An 11979-nucleotide genomic window follows, 5' to 3' on the forward strand; every position below is an offset into this window, starting at 1 on the left:
TGCAGATGGGATAACTATGCTCATGTCTGATTGTGTAGGCAGGGCATTCCCACATCCACGCTTTTTAAATTAGTTCAAGTGCACAGGTATGTGTGCGCATGCGTGTACGTGTGTGTGTGTGTGTGTGTGTGTGTGTGCATGCAAAAGCATTTTTCCTTTAGATAAACCCTGTCTCACCATGCCTACCTCCACAATTAAGTCACTCCTTCACCAGCATTTGTCTGCCAATTCAGTGGGTTTGAGCCCTGTTTTTAGTTTTGTTTTTTTTTTCTTATGAGAAAATTGAATTTGTTGGAAGATCTAGAGAAATCCTTCCAAAAGTAAGGTTTCAAAGTGATTTTTTAGTTTCTTTTTGTCTTTTTGCTACAGGGCATATGTGCTTGCTGGAGAGAAGCAGAGACAGAAAACAAGAAAGCACCCTCTGTGGGATGTGGTCACATTACAGTGCCTTCTTCATCTCGCCCTCCCTTCTGGATTTTGGGCATGCATGCACCTGTGTCTGGTATGTTTTTCCAAGTCACCAGATCCAGTACTCAGAAAACTCATGCAGTTGGCCATGAGGGATCCAGCTGCCTTGACTACCAAGCTATGGGCTGGCCTGAGTGAATTTTTTTCCCCAGAATTTTCTCTTTGCTATTAATATATGTAGTTTACCTGGTTGTGAAAAATTTATAATCCCTATATATTTACCTCTTACTACAGCTGAAAAGAGTATCCTGTTACAGTTCTAGCCTTTGGGTATGTAGACTAGATGCTGTCATGGGATTCATGAATCATAAGATAATAAACCAGGTTTGCTTGTTTTTGTTGTTTTTAGGGTAGTGGTTGTTTTTTGGCTTTTGGTTTTTTTTGGGGTTTTTTTTTGTTTGTTTGTTTTATTTTTCCAGATCCTTGACGTCTTTGTCTACAGCCTCTTGAATTAATATAAACATGAGACATATAAGTAAATTTGGGAGAATCCAAAAAGGCTGAATCAGCTAGCCAGGAAAACTTTTTTATTCTCTTCTTTTAGATGTTAAAGTAGGCTAGACAGGTGACTAACTTGTTTTTGAAAATGTCTTTTATTTCTGGAATAATGTGACTCATTCCTAGCTTCTTTCATACCTTTTATTATTAATACCTTAAAATAAAACCTACATTTCAATGGGAAGATTTCTAAGGAAGTTTAACTTAATGGGAGGAGTTGATCCATTAACTTTCAAAATGAAAGCTTCCTGTAATTTCTAGTAAACGGTAGTGATTGCTCCATTAGCTGGAGAAATCTGGAGAGTTGTTTACCAAACAAAGTGAATGATTTAAGAATTATTAGAAATTTGGGCCAGCCAGGTGGCAGGGTGATAAAGGCAGCTGGATCCCACATTGCCAATGACACAGTTTTCATCCCTGACCAGGCTTGTGTGTATGTGCTCCCAGAATCCCAAGAGGAGAAAGGAGGAGAAGGAATTGTGGCATGGCCATCACTTCTAGGGACTGATTTCTCCCTTACCCTCTTGCTCTCTCCCAGTCTCTCTCTCTCTCTGGTAAGTTCAAGTAATCTTCTCCAGGAATTTTAAAAAAGAAAGAAAGAAGGAAAAAATAAGAAAGGAAGATAAAATGAAGTCTCACCAAGGTTCAACCTGAGTCTGAAATTTTAAGGGAAATCAGGGTACTATGAATTAGTAGAAAATGCATGTTTCCAACAACTGTGCTACAACAGAATAACATTGAAGAGAAAAAGAACTAGCCAACAAAATACTGCACTTTCTTATTAGAGTTTGTGCTATGTGTTATTTGCCTTATACATTTGATAGGAATACAGAAACTCGTGACCTTTCCGTGGAAAGCAATGAGCCACAATGTATTTGGACATGAAACACTGAGCCACTGAATGCACTAGTGAATTCTTAAAGAACCCACATTAATTGACTAAGTTAAGAGGCACTATTGAATGAGTAAAGTCACCCTTTCTTGGGCTTACTTAGAACCCTTTAGCTCTGAATCCTCAGATTGGAAAGTGAAATGAAGAAGATTTGATGCTGATGCACATGTTGGGCAGGACCGAAGAGAATGTAGGTCACAAAGCCTGTTTAATTTGGGCCTCACTGTTGAATTAATAGTCTCCTGTGTACAGGCCTGTGTGCATGTGTTACAGGCCCAGGTTGTGTCTGAGTTTTGTCTGGCAACCAAGAGCTCTCTGAACGTCCAGGAAAATTACCCGTATCTTATTGGCCCATTATTTATTTAGTGAGTTTTATAATATATGTTCATCAATGTTTTCAACCACTTGGTGGACATTTCACTAATGCATAAAGAAAGCAAAACTAAGTATAATTGCCAGACTGGCCTAACAATAGAAATTCTGTATTTGCTTCCATAAAAAAAAGTGATCAAGGGCCAGCTCAGGGTAGTGGCATGATGGTTAAGGCAGTTAGATCCCATATGACTGACAGCGGTTCAAGTCCCAGATCTAAAAGCTTGAAAAACATGCTAGACACATGTGCACATGTGTCCGAAATCCTGAGAGGAATGTGGAAAAGAAGGGACTGCAGCATGGCCATCCTTCCTGCGGGGTGCTTTCTCACTCTCCCTTCTCTTACTCTGGCTAACACACACTCTATAGCAAAAATTAAATATATACAAAAAGATATATAATAAGAAATGTAGCCAATGCATAAAAGAGGAAAGTTCTGGGACAGTTCTGTGGCCTAGTGGTTAAGGAAGCTGGATCCCACATGGCTAACCACATGATTAGTGTCCTGGACCTGGCAACTTGAAAAACACACTGAGCGTGTACGCACACATGCCCCAGATCCTGACAGAATGGAGAAGTGGAGGAGGGACTGTGACGTGACCACACCCCACTGGAGAGTACTTTCTACCTCTCCCTCTTTCTGTCTCTGTCTGTGTGTGTGTCTCTCTCTGGTAGCATACACACCCTCTGGCTTATCAAAACAAAATAGGAAAATTACTGTAGGACGTTAGAGAAGACTGAGATCTAGTTCTCCCTAGAATTAACCTAAGGATACAACTTCCAATGGAATCACTAGAGTCCTAATAAAGACATTATCCTCTGCTGTACCTTTGGACTTGAAATTAGAGAACACATTATCATTCAATTCTGAAATGGTTACTGGTCATATAGATGCAGATTTATCTAAGAAATTGGAAGTCCAAATTATGTTTATAAAAGGTACTTAGGGATGCCACAGAAAAAAGACCACAGCCTCTGAGGAGGTAAGAGCATGTTATTAGCATCTGTACCCACCCCAGAGTTCTGATCCTCCAATCCTACCTGAAGGGGTACACACTGAAGTTTAAATAGAATCATGGACTTTTAAATGGAATCATTGCCTTTGTCAAGTAAGCCTCATAGTTGGTTTTTGTTTTTTAACCACTAGCGCACTTGCAAACTTGTTACTGAAAATCTCACTACAGGAAAAGGAGAGTTTCACAATGCTTGAAAATAAAAAGTAGTATCTGGCTGGGAATTGTTTTTGTTCTGTCCCTAGAAGTCTTTTCCTGGCTCACTGCCTTTGTTCCTGTTCCCACTTCTTTTCCTCACTTGACATTCTGTGTTTTGACCATACCAGCAACAGGACTGTGAGTACAGTTGAGTACTTGAGTGATGATGTTAGCTTTTTTTTTTTTCCTCCCTTATTATTGTAAACAATTTCTTAAGTTTCAGCCCAGCCTGTGACAATCTCACCAAATAAGAATGAAACAGCTGACCTTTCCCGTTTCTTATGGTCTAGAAGAAAGGATGAAGGAAGGTTGGCGGGACTCCAGACTTACTCTGGAGACAACCCAGTGGCAGCTCTCCACTTTGATCTTACAAAGGCTCAAACTGCCCTAGAATGCAAGGGCAACTTTGTATGTGAGGGGACTGGAATAGCTGGTAAAAATGGCTAACTGTTAACCACACACGGCTTAGTCCAGTATTCTCATTAACTTGCAGTTTCCTAAGTTTCTGAGCTAGAGCCCAGCCATCTCTAATTTAAGTGTGTGTGGTACAGTTTTGAGTTTATAATAATGTTCTTGAAATCCTGTCAGTGAAATCTGCATTGCATTATAATAGAACCACATGTACTTGTTAAAGGGATCTATTTGATTCCTTCTGGCAAAGAATTAGAGAAATTAGTTTTACCAACATCAGTTAAAGTAGGATGGATCAGACTTTGGGTGAGGAGAGACAATGCAGCCTTTTCACTCAAGGCAAGTCAGTTGTATCTTCTGATTCTACCAAAGATTCCTGTTTGAGGAGTGTGAGTAGAGTATGTGTGTTTATGTGTCTGTTGTGTGCACACATGTCCTTATGCTTTCTCCCATAGTGTTACACACCCTCCTAATAAAAGCATCCAAAGAATACTGAGAAGTGACTGTTGGTATTTGGCATAAGTAAATTTTGGTTCCCTTTGCCAAAAGCTCTCACAGTTAGAACTGGAGTTGTTCTTACTAAAGGGCGAAGGCAGCCTTTGTTTTAGCCTCATTCCCAAGTCTCTCTTCTTCACAAAGGTGAAACTCAGTGGGACTTGTCCTGAGGGCTCAGGTGTGGCATTGAGAGGGCAGTAGTGACCAGAACACTATAAAGCCAACAAGATGCTACACTGAATGAGGGAACACTGAATGTCATTTGTTAGGTATAAAAAAAATAAAGGCCGAGGACCATGCTCATTCCATGGAGAAGAGGTGAACTCCCTCTGCTGCCTGTACTTGGAGCTGATTGGGTGAGGAGGTCCACCCTGCCGCAGAGTATTAAGGTCATCACGCCTCAGAGAACAATAATGTGCACACAATCTCAAGGGCTGTGAACAAGGGAAAGGAAGGGAAGAAAAACATTTAAAAAGTCAATCTTAACAGTTTTTGTGATACCTCTCATTTGCAAACTATTGGATTTATGTTATTGCACTTTTAGTGTGATCTCTCTCATGTATCTGATAGTTTTTATGAGTAATTGTTTGAGTTGTAAACCTATATACTTTATTAAAATGGACCTAATGAAATGTTTTATACTTTGTGTTATTTCTTAAATCAGATCTTCATGGTATTGAAGGAATCCAAAGGCATCTTTTACTTACTATGAAACCTAGTGGTACATTTGTAATATTCCAGAAAGAGGCCAATATTAAGTTAGAGATGTTTTTGGGGAAAAAAATGAATCAAAAAATTTTAAAAATCTATTGTATGAGGGAGACCTTGCCTACCTATTTCTGCTCCAAATTTGAGAAAATAGCACAGCCTGATACTTGACTGCACTGTAATGAACTTGACCTTACTGTGATTCCGGGAGAACTGGTCATATGCTGAGGTCACAGAGGTGTATTCAAGAGAAGATCCAGGGACCCAAAGAGTTCTGCCATGATATGCATGAGTAAAGCCAAAGTTGCCTACTTTTTTTTGAAATATATTCAATATCTAAAAAGATACCCACCTGGTGCTAGAATGTGTAGTTCTTATGTTTTCTATTTCCAGTTAGTACTAATCAAAAGTGCAGCCTTATCTATGACTCCATGGCTGCTCTGGGGAAAACCCTTTCAGGCTCCCACTGAGCCTTCTGCTAAGCTGTGCACAGGGTCCTGCCTTGGGGAGTACAGGGTTTAGAAGCTCCTGTTCCCACAGTTGAACTCTGCATTCACCTTTTGGGGCTCACTTTTGCCCCTGAGGCTGATTGATAAGAGACTAGTCAGGGAGGAGGTGCCCCTATGTTGCCCCCTGAGAACCTAGCATGAGGAACCAGGCTAAGACCCAGGCCATGAGCAGATTTTTAGACCTGCTATAGCAGATTCGGAGGCAAAGTTTTTTTTGTTTGTTTGTTTGTTTTTTAAATCCTTCTATCATGTATTTTTCCTTGTTTCCTTAGAGTAGTAAAATCTAGAGAGACCAGGTTAGCATGGAAAGAGACCAAGTAGGACCCAGGCCATGAGCAGATTTTTAGACCTGCTATAGCAGATTCGGAGGCAAAGTTTTTTTTGTTTGTTTGTTTGTTTTTTAAATCCTTCTATCATGTATTTTTCCTTGAGTTTATCTTTCCTTAGAGTAGTAAAATCTAGAGAGACCAGGTTAGCATGGAAAGAGACCAAGTAGTCCTTTAGCCTGTTTTTAGATGAACTTAGCTCAGAGGCCCAGAAGGAGGCCAAGTACTCCCTTCAGAAAGCAGCCCAGCTCTCTAATGCCGGGGTTTAGGGACCAAGAACATAGCTAAATTATGGAATTCCTGCAGTCACATCTGGTCAGGACGCATATTTTTACCAGATAACAAAGTCTCATCCTGGTTTTAAGCATGTCCTTTTGATCCCAAGGAACTACTTTATTTTTCATTTAAAAAAATTTTTTTTTCCATGAGAAAAGGAAAGACAGACACCCCCAACAGGGTCCTCATGCCAGATCCATCTCACCTGGGTCATGGGCCTCTGCACCTACCTGACATGCAGAGGGAGACTTTGGGATGCAAACCAGGGATCATCCCATGTGTGTCCAGCATTGTAGAGCATTACCACACCACGGGCCCTATTTTTTAGTTTTTAGAGAAACCTTAGGTTATCTAAGGGGAATTGATCACAGTTTTCTCCGAATAACCAAAAAATGAAATATAAACTCACAGGCTTTGTACAGTTTATAATGAGTGTAAAAATATCCAGCCTTGGTGGCACCATTGGGAACATACCAAACTGCAGTGCTTGAAGCCATAGGACCAACAATGGATTCAGATCCCTGGTGTGGGTGCCCAAAACATGCCACACGTGTCTGTGTGCCCAAGATTCTGATAGGCTGGACAGCTAAGGGAAGGGAATCGTGGCAGCTCTCAAAGGTCCCACTCTCTCTCTCTCACACACACACATACATGAATACACTATCATGAATAAAATTAATGTTTTTTTAAAGGAAATATTCAGTTCAAGTAAAATCTAAAACAGCCTGAATACATGGCTAAAAACTGTGGAGGAGGGGGACCAGCACTTAGTGTCATGGCTATGTCGCTGGACTCCCATGTAATTGACTGCAGTTCAAGTCCTGGACCCGGTGGCTTAAACTCAAGCTGGGCATGTGTGCATGCGTGCCCAAGATCCCAAGAGGAGAATGGAGGAGAAGGGATTGTGGCGTGGCCATCCCCCCTGGGGGGTGATTTCTCGCTTTCTGTCTCTCTGTCTGTCTCTGTCTTTCTGGCGAGTGCACGCGCCCTATAGCAAAAACCTCTCCAAAAAAAAAAAAAAAAAACCTGTGGAAGAGGGAAATCTTGGCAAAATTGCAATTAAAGTTTTGACTTGGGAAACTTTAATTTAGTAGGTATTGTAGCCACAAGAATGATCTAAGGCAGGGACCAGCAGTTAGCGTAATGGCTATGTCGCTGGACTCCCACGTAGTCGACCGCGGTTCGAGTCCCGGACCCGGTGGCTTAAACTCACGCCGGGCGCGTGTGCGTGCGTGCCCAAGATCCCGAGAGGAGAATGGAGGAGAAGGGATTGCGGCGTGGCCATCCCCCCTGGGGGGTGATTTCCTGCTTTCTATCTCTCTGTCTCTCTCTGTCTGTCTGGCGAGCGCACACGCCCTATAGCAAAAACCTCTCCAAAAAAAAAAAAAAAAGAATGATCTAAGGCAGAGATATTAGTGAAATTTAGAATGAACTAAGAGGGCCCACTAGGTGGTGTGATGATTAAGGTGCTGGAATTCCACATGGCCACAGGTGATTTGAGTCCTGGACCTGGTGGCTTGAAAAATCACACCAGGTGCCTGTGTGTGTGTGCCCACAATCCCAGGAGGAGAATGGAGAAGAGAATGGCAGCATGGCCATTGGCCCTGGGGGTTGATTTCTCACTTTCCCCTCTCACTATTTCTTTCTCTGGTGAGCGCACACACATACCCTTTGGCAAAAAACTAAAAATAAATAAATAAAATGAACCAAGAAATGACTATTAAGTCTCTGGTGTACAATGTACATAGAATAGCCTAGATTCCAATAAGAGTAATTTCAATAAGTGGGAACACATCCTGTAGGAAATTAATCAAAGGGTTCAGTTGGCTTAATAGAGTTACTAGAAAATTCATCTGTATTGGTATTATCTCAGTTAAAATGTATCTGTATTCAAAAATATTGGGAGAAAAACAACCAGTGGTTCCAAATGGCCTGCACCTACACCTAGGCTGTCAAATCGGAGTCCAAATGGCCATCAGAAGAGAAGTCTGGACTGCTGATACAGGAAAATCATTAATGAGTGTTATTTAAATACCTGGGCATAAATGAGATCAATGAAGGAAAACAGAGTGAGAAAAAAAGCATCTATAATGTCCTTAGGAACATCAACATTAAAGTGATGGGTGGTAAAAAACAAAAGCCGTGAAAGGAGTCGAGAAACAGGACCACAAATCTGTGCAGGAAAATAGAAGGACACCAAAGTCAAGGGTTTACCTGACACAGGAGCCTTCAGCTTGAAGACGCAAAGATACAGGGAAAGCTAGGGAAAACATTTCCAGAATCATCAGTGGTCAGTAGTGTTAAAAACGACAGATGGCCTAATGATTATGTTGCTGGACTCCCATATGGCCGGTTGTGGTTCAAGTCCTAGACCCAGAGACTTCAAACTCACACCAGGCACATCTGCATGCGTGCCCAAAACCCTGAGAGGAGAATGGAGGAGAAGGGATTGTAGTATGGCCTCTTAGGGGGTGATTTTTTTGCTTTCTGTCTCTCTGTCTCTGTCTCTCCAGCAAACTCATGAGCCCTATAGCAAAACTATCTAGAAAATAAAACCAGATCAAAAGAGACAAAATGATCATTGGACTTGTCTATTTAATAATTTCAGTAAGAGCAATTTTTAGTGTTGGGGAGTAGATTACAGTGGGTTGAGGAATCTACAGGGAATAAAGAGCAAAAGACATTTTAAAGAACGGGGTGGTTCCATTTTACTAAGACTTTGGATAGTCCAAAATTTGTTTAATTCAAGACTGATTTCCTGTAAGAATTGAAAGTAAGTGTTCATCCACATCTCAACCACCTAGAACTCTTCATAATTTATGGTATACGATAACTACACTGATCCTTCTACCAGAACACCAGCTTGCCTCCCCACAATGTTACATTATATGGTTAATTTTTTTTTTTTCCTTAAAAGATGATTCCTTTCAAGTCCAGTGGGTGGCATGGTGTTTAAGGCACTGGATCTCACATGCCCAACTCCCTGGCTTGAGTCCTAGACCTGGTGACTTGAAAAACATGCACCAGGTACATGTGTGTGCATCCCAAAATCCCAAGAAGAGAATGAAGGAGAAGGGATTGTGGTGTGGCCGTCCCCTCAGGGGTGATTTCTTGTTTCCTCTCTCTTGCTGCCTCTCTCCAGTGAGTGCACATATCCTATTGCAAAAAGTGTGTGTGTGTGTGTGTGTGTGTGTGTGTGTATAATTCACTCTTAAATTAATAGTCTTCTCTATATCTTATATCTCATTCACATTTCAATATTATTGATTTTGGGGGGCCAGCAGATTGGCGTGGTAGTTAAGGGCACTGGTCCCCAGACCTGGCAACTTGCTTTCTCACTTTCTCTCTCTCACTCACTCTATCCGTCTCTGGTCAAATTAAAATAAATAAATAGATGGATAAATAAAGTTAAATAAAATAATTTAAATAAATAAATTTTCTTCTTCCAGTTCTTGTAATAATAGTATCATTTAACAAATATTTAGATGACAATTTTCAACTAGGAAAGTAGAATCACAGTATATTATTAATGAATGTTGGGGAAAAAAAAAAAGTCTACCTCAGTAGGCTTGATAACGTCTCTTGGGCCACCAAATGTCATGGAGGTTAAAGCAACTGTATCTCCCATGACTGACTGCATGGTTCAAGTCTCACACTCAAGCAACTTGAAGAACATGCCAGGTGTGTGTGCATACATGCCAAAAATGCTAAGAGGAGAATGGGGGAGAAGGGATTGCGGCATGGCTATCCTCCCAGGGGGAGAGGGGGGAGATTTCTTACTTACCCTCTCTTTCTCTTTGTCTCTCATGTCAAGCTTAAATGCCCTATAACAAAAACTAAAAAATAAAGATAAGTAAATAAAAACAAAAATATCTCCCCCTACCTCACATAATCACACCGTGTCCTAATCATTGGAACCTGTGGATATTACTTTACATAGTAAAAAGGATTTAGCAGATGTGATAAATTAAGGATTTTGAGATTGGGGATTATCCTAGATTATCCATGTCCGCCAAATGTGATCACAGGCATCCTTTAAGAGAGACACAGATTGGGGTGACACACGTTGAGGAGAAGACACCAAGAAATATAGCTAACCACAAGAAGCTGAAAAAGACAAAGAAATGGATTCCTCCCTTAGAACCTCTAGACAGGGGTAGGGGGGACCAGCAGTTAGCGTAATAGCTATGTCGCTGGACTCCCATGTAGTCGACCACGGTTGGAGTCCTGGGTCTGGGGGCTTAAACTCAAGGCGGGTGCGTGTGCGTGCGTGCCCAAGATCCCGAGAGAATGGAGGAGAAGGGATTGCGGTGTGGCCATCACCCCCCCCAGGGGGGGTGTGATTTCTCGCATTCTGTCTCTGTCTGTCTCTTTCTGGCCACACATGCACCCTATAGCAAAAACCTCCCCCCCAAAAGAAAAAGACTAAACGACAAGAAAAAACATTGTAGTCATGGAAGAAGTTATTACACCCTCATATCAAGTGGAAAACTATAAAGACAAAGAGAGTGCACTGAGCCATGTATGCAAAAGAGTTGAAAAACATTTTAGAGATGTGGAAAGCCAAAGATACTACTTGGCTCTGAAGGGAAAAAAACGGGGGAGGATGGGAAGGGCAGGGGAGAGGATTTAGGGTAAGGCAGGATTTTTTTTTATGAGAAGGCATAATTTAGGGGGAAATTGAAAGACATGTAGGAAAGGTTGTTCCCAAACCAGAGCCTGTTCCTGGGCTGAAAAGGCACGTTTTTACTTGATTCAGGAGTCCAGAAGAGAGTAGAGGGGAACACCTTGAATTCTGAGGTCTAGAATGGGTCTGGGGAGATACACAGCAGTCTCTTACACGCGCCTTCAGGCCGTAGAAACCACCATAGTTGGCCTGAGTGTGGCCTCAACCTGTTCAGTAACAGGTGTGCTATATTTCCGTTCTAGAAACCAGAACTACATATATGTTCTAGAGCACTAGTTCTCAATTGTTAGCCTGCAGCCGAATTACCTGGTGGGCTAGTTAAAACAAACTACAGGGCCTTGCCTACAGATGCTGAGTCCAGTAGGTCTAAGGCACAGACAGGAATTACCACTAACGTGTTCATGTTTTTTTTTTTTTTCCTCCCGTCCACTTTCTTCAGATCGCTGTCCAGAGCAAATCGAAAGCCCATGAAAGTTCTGGCAGCTGTTCGCTCATTCCTTTTGGGCTATTGTATTTTGCTGTGGAAACTGGACAACACTCATGTTTATCTGGCAAAGAGCAGCATGCACTAGGTGCACTTTCTGTGTGGGTCCTTAGATGACCGAGTGGTGCGCACACACACCGCCTGATGTCAGGGTCAGACACAAGGCCACAATAGCCCCCTGGGACAGGGACAAGGACAAGCAGGGTTCCACAAGAGCGATGGGGGCTATAAGAGCGGAGCACGCACTCCAACCACAGGACCTACCAAGCACAAGTACGCCTCGGCGCAAGCATACGGAGTCAGGCGCGCCTTCTTCAGGGCGCCTGCGCGAGCACAGCCAAGGTTCCGCCCTCTTGTTCAGGATGACGTAGTAGGTAGGGTGGCTGCAAACCGCGGCACCTGAGTCCGCGGCGAACACCCGCCGCAGCTTCGGTTGCACCCCCCGCGCGCGTTTTTTTCCCAGCCACTAGAGTGCGCTCTTCCTGGAGCCCGCCCACTCTCGCCAGCGTGCGTCTGCGCCTGCGCCAGGCTTCAGCGGCGATTGCTTCCTTCCTTCGCACGGGCAAGGCTGGTCCATCCCTGCGCACTCTCGGACAAAGATGGCGGCGGGAGCCCGGTGGGGGTACGGGGGCGCGGGGCATT

Source organism: Tupaia chinensis, unplaced genomic scaffold, assembly GCF_000334495.1.
Source record: "Tupaia chinensis unplaced genomic scaffold, TupChi_1.0 Scaffold000316_1, whole genome shotgun sequence".
NCBI lineage: Eukaryota > Metazoa > Chordata > Mammalia > Scandentia > Tupaiidae > Tupaia > Tupaia belangeri.